Source organism: Prorops nasuta, unplaced genomic scaffold (assembly GCF_024137725.1).
Source record: "Prorops nasuta isolate Cenicafe-Biocafe unplaced genomic scaffold, Cenicafe_Pnas_1.2 PNAS00003, whole genome shotgun sequence".
Classification (NCBI taxonomy): domain Eukaryota; kingdom Metazoa; phylum Arthropoda; class Insecta; order Hymenoptera; family Bethylidae; genus Prorops; species Prorops nasuta.
In genome coordinates, this window is record NW_027116800.1 from 4,363,151 (window position 1) to 4,372,723 (window position 9,573).

General features: G+C 43.0%; 1 protein-coding gene across 1 annotated transcript in view; it reads left to right on the plus strand.

Annotated features, from left to right (window-relative positions):
* heph (polypyrimidine tract-binding protein 1 heph) overlaps positions 1-9,290 on the plus strand; it is a 364,217-nt gene extending 354,927 nt beyond the window's left edge. Inside the window, exon 17 of the transcript XR_010824767.1 lies at positions 9,195-9,290. The gene's annotated coding sequence lies outside the window, so the exon portion shown is untranslated. The remainder of the gene's footprint in view (positions 1-9,194) is intronic.
* Positions 9,291-9,573: the final 283 nt, after the last annotated feature.

The window sequence follows — 9,573 nt, forward strand, 5'->3', positions numbered from 1 at the left end:
TTGTAAAACAATTTATATATATATATATATATATATATTATATTCTTAAGAGATTGATGATTGAACATAATTTATTATTGGTAAAAATAGCTGGTAAGTATATTATACATATTTGTAATTTGAGTGTTTTAAGAAAGGAGATTTCTCGCGATACATATCTTTCACAAGCGTGATTAGAATTGATCGTACAGTACTGAAAGAGGTGCGTAAAGTACGGATAGAATGCACTTACTGGAAATAAATAAGATAAGAAATTTGAGGCAAAGCTATATTTGCTGACGATACGTTGATTAGTTAATAAGGATTGCCACAGGGACAGGGATCATTTAGGTCCGAAGCAGCCTCGTTCGCTTTGGCAGCCTCTTGCACGAATCTCACTCGTTCGTTAACGTGAACAGCCGCGTGTAAAGCTCTGGCGACGGCGACTTCCGGTGTATCGACCACTCTCCCATCAACGCCAATGCTAGCTTCGCCATTTTTCGGAGGTATGGTCACGAAGTAACCTTCGTCCGTAATCCCCACATCGGAATCTGAATTAACTGCTTGATTAGCCAAATTAATCCTCTCGTTTAAGTAGGAAACCGTATTAACAGCTTTAGGTCCAGCAACTTCCGATATCTCCCGAAGTCTTCCGTCCTGGCCAATTCGAACCTGCTCGTTTTGAAAGACTCGAACGTGTCCATTGTGTCCCACTCGAGATTGCCCATCATTCTCCACTGGTGTCTGGCCATTCTGTCCAATGCGAGCTTGGCCATCGTTCTCCACCCGTACCTGCCCATTGTGTCCCACTCGTACTTGCACCTCGTGTCCCACTCGAGATTGGCCATCCTGTCCCACTCTGGCTCGTCCATCTGGACGGATCGACGGAGTTACCGATGAAACAATGCCTCCGTCGTCCGTGACCAAAACTTGCAGCAAGCCGTTTCCGGAAGCTTGGACTAGAGTACTCCTCGACTGATCGTTCTGACCTCCAACGGATCCTTCGTTTCCGGTTGTATCGGCTCTACCAATTTCCTGACCATTACCCTGCTGCAGACTAGTCCTATAAACGTCTTGACCTCTTCCTCTAACATTGTCCACCTCGATGACCTCCGTCCCAGAACCACCAATCACCAAGTTGCGTCCTTGAAGGATTCCCCCAGGGATCTCGACAAATTGCTCGTCCAGGCGATCGGCTGCAGCCGATCTGGCAGCCTCGTTGGCCAAATTGATCCGATCGTTGATCCTGGCTCTAGCGTGGGCCTCTTTGGCGGCGTAAACCTCATTGGTATCAACGACTCTGCCATCGGTGCCAATCGGTGCGGTTTCTACGATTCTTGTGGTACCATCGGCAGACGTGATCAACTTTACCGTCCCTTCGGGACCAAGTGGGACGCGCGGTGATAAATTTCCATATTGCAATAAAACTCCCTCGGAATGCAGTAAACTCGGCTTGGCCAAAGCCTGCTCTGCCAACAGCAGACCGAGTATTATCACGACGGTTCCCATTATATCGCGAAAATCCTCCCTTACGAATGGCTGGCGGCGAGTATGTTGAATAGAATTATGCAGCTGGCACACTGTGGCGATTGGACAGTCGTATCCCGTAGGTTTTATAGCAAATCCCTGCTCATGCAAGTCCCGCTGGTGGAAAAATGCCCGGCAGAAAATAGCGAAACTCTAAACTGATTTCCTCCGGCAAGGTAAGCCTGCTGTTTGTAAAATGAGGAGGCCCGGTTACAGACCGTGTCTCTGGATGGGCAGATCCTTAAAAATAAGCGCTAAGGTTTACCTTTCGTCTTTCCTCGAGGTCGAGAAGACACTCGATCCCGTTGCCATTTCTTCTCGATACTGACCCTGATGCCTGAGGTCGATCCAGTCGTGAATTGATCCGATATTGCGCGAACGATATATATATATATATATAGTTATATATAATATGTACTTAAACGATGCTGCATATATCTCGAGGATCCTATATGCACGCTTTTAGAAGAGATCGCGCTATTTTCTGCAAACCAGCGGTGCGTAGCGGATCAACACGATCGGTAATGCCATTCATGCATTCATCTTGACCTAAATTAAACACATAATTATCCGCGACGGCATCTCTCTACAAATCCTTTCAAGACTATCCGTATACTTATTCACTCGCCTTGTTCACTCTTCTTCGAATTGTTTTTCATGGAAATTCACAATCTTTACTTCGTTTCAGTTTATCCAAAATAATTAGAAAAATTCAAACAGTTTTTAATATAATATTTAATCAGTTTAGAATTTTATTCGATAGTAATACCATTTTTTTAGGCACAATAAAGCGATAAAGACTTAGAAAGGGTTGTTGGAGCGAGCAGTCGATCGATGGAAAGTGATGAGTTGGTTATTATTTTGGGCAATCACGTATTTCCTTTAAGGTGACTCGTTCAATAGTGCTTTGGGTGCGTTTCGTTGGTGAAAAGTCGATTGCACAGTAGAAGTGGAGAGCGTAGAATTTTTGTTGCACAAGATCGGAAGTAGGTATACAATAGTATTATTTCCAACGTCCATTTGTTGCAACATTTCTGATCAACTGCTTCGACAAGGATACACGGATATGGGATAGTCAAGTGGATCATCGAGGAAGAACGTTGCTCCGATTGGTGGGCATCTGTTTATTCTTCGAAATAAATGTCAATGTCAAGCATTGCGTTTATTGGGCAGGGCGTTTCCTGGCCTCACAGCGTTCTTTTTAAACGTACACGTGTCGATAGTAAACGCGTACAACCAATCGGGCCGGGCTGTTTTTCCTGCGAGCTATATAAGCCTCACACACACGCTGGATGCACAACACAAAACCCAAGTCCCTTGGCGAGTTCTGTGTCTCAGCAACGCTTAAGGATCTACGCGTATCGTCAACATGAAGTTCCTCGTGAGTACACTCTTTAATCTTTTTTTTTATATACTCTACTCTGTTTATATTTTTCACACTTTGCATATACCTTGTATGATATAAAAACAAATAATTCCCGAAAAAAAAAAAAGGAAAACATTTGCATCTACAAATTCTATTATCCAATCTCGAATAATTGGCAATCCATGCATTATTTATAATTAACAAGAATTATCTCCTTCGCACTTACTTCATTTACTCTTCTTTTTTAATATAATATAAAAACTTCTGTATATATAATAACATTTGTAAGAAAAATAGCCATCGGTGCTTTGATGTGAAGGAATGATTGTTTAGACTTTTCTGTGTCGAGTGTAGGAAAGAATGGGGGTGTAAAAATGAATGTTTGTAGGTTGTCCTGTGCTCAGTGGTAGCAGTTGCGATGGGTAAGCCCGGGGCATTGATAGGAGCACCCGTGGCTTACGTACAAGCAGGAGCACCAATAGGAGTGGACGGCCGAGTGGTGGATACGCCGGAAGTAGCGCAGGCCAAGGCCGAGCACGCCGCGGCTCACATCAACGAGCGGATCAACTTGGCGAACGAAGCTGTGAAATCGGCTTCGGCGGACCACGTTGTGGCATATTCAGCGCCGGTCGCGGTACACGCTGGACTTCCATTGGCCAGGGTCGCCCTTGGAGGTGCCCCTATTGGTCTGGACGGTCGCGTAGTAGACACACCGGAAGTCGCCCTGGCCAAAGCGGAACACGCTGCTGCCCACATCAACGAAAAATTCGGACTCAGCCAGGAATCCCTCAGATCGGCGTACTACAGCTCTCCTCTCCTCGTCAATGCTTACACCAGCCCTTTCATTCAATCCTACGTGTACTAAAGTGATTATGTAATTTATCCATCCCTCTCCACCCCTCCCTCCCCCCCTCCTATCATCCTCCGCAATCAAATCGCGGTACTTCTTCAACTTCGAAAAGGGTTCTCCAAACTGTGACACTCTCGACCTTGACTATTTTTGCAATTCGACTTTAATTGTAACGCTTTCCTTGTACATCGTTTATTCTAAAGTGTCGTTTAAAAATGTTTTCCTTTTCCAATCAACGAATGACTCGCAAGGTTTGAAATCCAAAAAGTGTATATTAATGTGTTTCTATAAATTATTTACCTCCTCTCATCCATATTTTTTGCCTCAATCCAATCTGCGATAATTCTCCATTTGCGAAAAGCTGCCATCAACCTGTGACACTCTCGACCTTGACAATCTCAATAGTTCGACTTTCATTATAAGGCTTTTCTGTATTCGTCATTCTTTCTAAAGTGTCGTTTAGAATTGTTTTTTTTTTCAACGAATGAATGACTCGCACAATTTGAAGTTCAAAAGTCTACCAAGGTGTTTCTATAGGTTACCCACCCTTTCCTCAGTCTTGTTCTTAGTTCAAAATGCGATTGTCTTCATCTACGAGATAACGTCACCAAGCTAGGAGATACCGGAGAACGACTCTCGACCTTCGAAATCTGAATACTTCGACTTCTATTGTAACTTTTTCTTGTATTCGTCATTTTTGTTCAAAGTGTCGTTTAGAAAGGGCTCGCTACGTCATTGAGTCAATAACCAAGACACAGGTTTTGCATGGCAGAAATAACCTTGATGGGGAAAATGTAATATTTCATGAAAATAATTAGCAAATAGAATTTTGACGTTTGAATTCAAAACGAGGGTCAAAGATATTTTGAAAATTAGTTATTACAATCTGCGAGGTTTATTATTTTATTTAGCCAAGTCTATAATTAATTTTCAATTGAATACTCTTCCTATTGATTTTATAAACGAGCTTTGATTTTTTTACTTTATCTCTTTCAGTCATGCAGGAAACAGTGCAACAGTTTGTAAATCACGTGGTATTGTTAAGTATAATAAGCAATTGTTTTTGAAATAAAGAAACACACACTGAAGTAGTAGACATTCATATACTACGCATTTTACTCTTGTCACAATGGGTAGTGTCGATGACGTGTTCGAAAATGCCATGGATCGATAAGTTCGTGGATCGATAATTCGTTATTACAGTGTGTCACTCTAGTCGAATTACCGACGCCCACCACGTTTCATTTTCTCTCAGACCTATTTCATATGTTTTCAGTCAAATCCGATTTGCATAAGATGAAAAATATCCTGATTAACATTAAGAATCCTGCCACTTGTAATTACCAGTCACGAACTGCTACAAAGTTGAATTATGAGAAAAATTAAATTCGTTTGTGAAAAGCAGAATCTCGCTAATTTGTTGATAAAGGGCAATTGTCTGGAGGATCGGTTGGTTCCCACGAGCAGTCAGGAGCTACGCGTCTCATCTTGCGACAATATACTCCAGTTACCGTGTCTGGGAACGGAGATATTGAATAACTCTGTAGGCTGGGCGTAGCGTGTAACGTACGTTGATGACGGATAAAAGTAATTACTTAAAATTCAAGCGCTACTACATCTTTAAAGATTTAAAGCACTTGCCCAATGCTAACTATCTTAATGCCTGATCGAGAGCATGCGAGTCCTCTCACTCAGGTTACTCTGCGAATATACCCCTACGTCAACCTCACTCCGAAAGCTTTTGTGTGTTAATAGTATATATATATATCTCTTTTCCTAAGATTATAATCAGCCACACGATGTGCTCAACATACACAGCCTTTTATCTTACTCTTGTTGTATAATGCTAGAAGAAAGTTTAAGCCAGCAAATACCAATTTATTATCTATGCAGCGAATGCTCGCTACGGATTCCCATTTACGTCCTGTCACTTGTAATCATTGTACTTGGTACACGCTTGACAATGTTCGACTTACGATTTATCGCTTATCGCTTGAATTATTCCTCCAACCACGGCAATCGAGTAGCGCAAATTTTATTAACGACGAATATATTATAATAAAGCTAAAGAGAAGCCGGTGACATTGAACCGGTAAAATAATTAATTAATCTCAAAAGAAGAGAATTTATCATTGACTTCTTAACTCTCTATTATATTTTAAATCAATTTTTTACTCTCCTTCGTGGAAACATTGATTATATTTTTTAAGTCCTTATCCTGGCAGATAATTTCTCGCAGTTACAAGCGAGAATATATATATGTGTATAGTAATTTGAAACGAGAAGTGGAGAGACAAGTCGGAAAGTCGTTGGCCGTGAATACGAGCAGCCGAGTTCCGCAAAGCTTTGCACACGCTTGTCACTCGATCAATCGGGTCGATTCGCAAAATCAGATCAAAATTCCTGCCTTTGTCATGCAAATCTGTGACCAGTTTATCGCGGGAGCCGCGATAGTTACGGAGAAATGCGAAAAGTCGCAAGAGTCGAGGTGAAAGTGGAATAGATAAAGGTCAGCATTGCACTTTACAGGCCCTTTTTTCTTTTTTCATCTTTCCTCTCGATGCTATATACGATATATATATATGTGTGTGTGTGTGGGACTATGAATTAATATTGTTTCATGGTGGGACTTATCCGTATTGAATAACCGGTCGCGCAAAGTCCCTGGTGAAATGCAGTACAGAAAATAGTAGGTATTGTAAGCTAGCTATAACGCTTTGACTGTGCAGAGGTGGAGTCCAACTTTTTCCATGTCATTCTCTAACGCGTATGGGTAACCCAATAAAGAACACGCCCTAGTTTACCAGTCTGCTGCTCGATAAACTCCCGTGAAACGACGCGGGGAAGAATGGACAAACCGAGGTTAAATTATTTCAGCTATTCCTATACGACTTCCATCCATATTCCTATATCTGGACAAAAATCACCATCGCTATATAGCTAGATGACTGGTGCGTATAAATAGGCAGAAAATGGATTTTTCCCCCATTTTTTCAAGCAAATTCCTGTGGAAGCAAATCTTATGGGAGAAATGTGAGAATTGTATAATATTCATTGAGAACGCTGTGTTATTGCGAGCGATTTGCTTATCTGTCACGGTGTTTTGGGCCGGGCACACGCGGAACTCCTGATGCAATTCCACTAGTTTTTCCCAACGACTGCCGAAAAAAGTCTGGACTTTCTAGTATTGGTCGTACGCGATTACCGAACGATTTCACGATGGCCGTTTCAGCGAGAGGTTCGCGATCAAAGAGATCTTGAAAATTCGCGGTAGCCGATGAGAAAGCTTCACGGATCGCAATTACGCTTGGGTACAATTAATTACGAGTATGATATACGGCCAATAAATTTCTGGTAGCTCATGGGGCAATCGGGACAATAAAAGTGACGGTGTACGATTGATAAAGGAGCATGCGCGGACGGCTGAGATGACGCAAAGCTATAACTATCTGCACAGTTCGTTAATTCAGCAACGTATAATTTCGATTAACACTGAATCAAGCAAAATCTTTCCATTGGACAGAAACTACCCCGAGAGGCAATAACGAGAGTAATCTCATTGTCCAAATTGCTGTAGATTGGACATAAACCGCAGAATGGTCGATTGAAATCAATTATAAAGACCGAGATAAAGTAATTGTATTGAGTATTGAAATAACGAAAGAAAATGTCTAAAAAACGAGGAGGAATATTTCTAGAATTATATATAATCGGTATAATTGTTGAATCATGCATGGTAAAATATGTCGTAAAAGGGATTATGGTGAATTTGAGGCGAGAGATTGGTGGATGAGGGAGAAAGAGCGCTGGCGTAACTATAGTTCAGGTTACAAGGTGCAGTCATGTATATATATATATATATATATAAGACTGGAAGAATCGTTAGGAGTTATAGAGCATCGAGGAGCGACGGTCGAATGCGGAGAGGAAGGAGCGCACTGCAGTGCCGGCTTTTATGGTGTCAAAAGTCATTTGTCGTCGTTGCATGAATACGCTGCAGAGTCAAGAGCGATCGGTGCGTGCGCGGTTATCGATGGAAAAGAGTCCATGCAGCGGGCCCATGGGGATTGTCGCGATAATAAATTAACGCAGCTTATATCGTTAATGGACGACAAGTGACGAAGAAGGCGCGGTCCCTGAACAATGTTGAGACACGGTATGCCCATTGGCGAACGCCAACTTTTCATCGTACCACGTGTTCTCAATGTATTCCGACGCGATGGTTAAATTCATTCTCGCTAATGAGCATGCTGATATTGACCGTCGGCCGTTGGTGCATTAATGCACTTACGTTCCCACGTTTCCAATAATTTATTAATTAAACATGACAAACCACTAATTAAAGCAAACTCCGTACCGAGAGAAACAAAGCTCCTATAGCTCGCGCGGTTGACATTTCAACAAATTAAGCTGACGGTTTACCCAGTTATTGTTATATCTATAGAAACCGGCCACCAAGAGTCTCTCCTGGATCTCTCGAGGCAGTCGCACGGGTATATATGTAAAGATTGTTGGATGAAAGTAATGGCGTTCCCTTTATAGCGCACGATATCCTTACCAAGGATAATGCATCGACGATAGCGACGCGACGCTACGATGTTCGGGCAGCTGAAAAGCTTGGAAGAAAAATGGCGATGCAGCGCGAGTCCTTTTGTTTTTCAAGTGCGGTGCAAAAAATGCGGGGAAGGCGTGGTCTCGTCCCACGACGCTTTATCTAAAAGGCTCGAAACGAATGGACGAATAAGAGATGCAGTTGAAATGATTCGATCTTGGAGAAAAATTCATAAGGGAAAAAATTGCAATTATATATAGCATGGAATTTATTCTCGATACACGCCGTCCTTCGGATTCCGAGTCCTTCGAACAGCATCTAGGGCTGCCGGGGCATTAAGAATCGCGCGCATGCCTTTGTTCGCTCGATAGGAAAACTTTCATAGCAATGGACGCGTACACGTATTTGAAACTGCGCGGAGGGAGGGACGAAAAAAAAGGATCAATGTTGTTTCAGGATGATGGAAACCAAACACGGCTATACTCGATCTGAACTCTTCGACAGTATTTCGTCATACAATCATGAAATAACACTGTTGGTTACGAAGGAATCCCCTCATTCGTTATTTATTATACGTTCCTTCTCTCTGCACTTTAGCCGAAGAAAGAAAGCTTTTTTCCTTGGGTAATCCTACATCGTCGAAACGCTATACGCTTCGATAATTAATTTAAATCATGGAGAGGGTGTAATTGAAAAAATGTGTACGTTCGCCAAAGGTCAAAGGGGTCAAGGTTAGGAGTAAAATTAGGTGGTTGCGCGAGAGTGGATGAAGTATGAATAACGGAGGGGAGGAAGAAGGGATGACGAAAGATGAGAGGAGCACCCCACTTTCTCGTACACACCGCACACATTCGCTCTCTCCTTCCTGGTATTTTCCTCGTCTGGCGCGAACAATTCCAATCGCACTTACGACCTTCCAGGTTTACCGGTCACCTCTCCGATCGTGCCGCCCGCTCTCCCCCGGGCTACCGCCAAGGGCCACCACGGGAGGGGTCGAGAGAGGCCAGCTATAAATGGTACCGCCAGCCCGTTCTCCAGGATCACAAAAGCGAGGACCGGCCGGGCATTGGCAGCAGGGCCTGCAGCGCACAGTGAGAGAGAGAGAGAGAGAGCTCAGGTCGGCAGCAAAGTGCTTCACGCTCGAGGATAACACGGGATAGAACTGATATAGGAGCAACGGTAATTAGAGACGCCGCAGTACCAATTGGAAAGAGCAGCAGAGGGGAACCCACGCTTAGGCAGATATGAAAGGATTGGTGAGTCCTTATTGACGCGGAGCCGGCTCAGGGCCGATGTTGA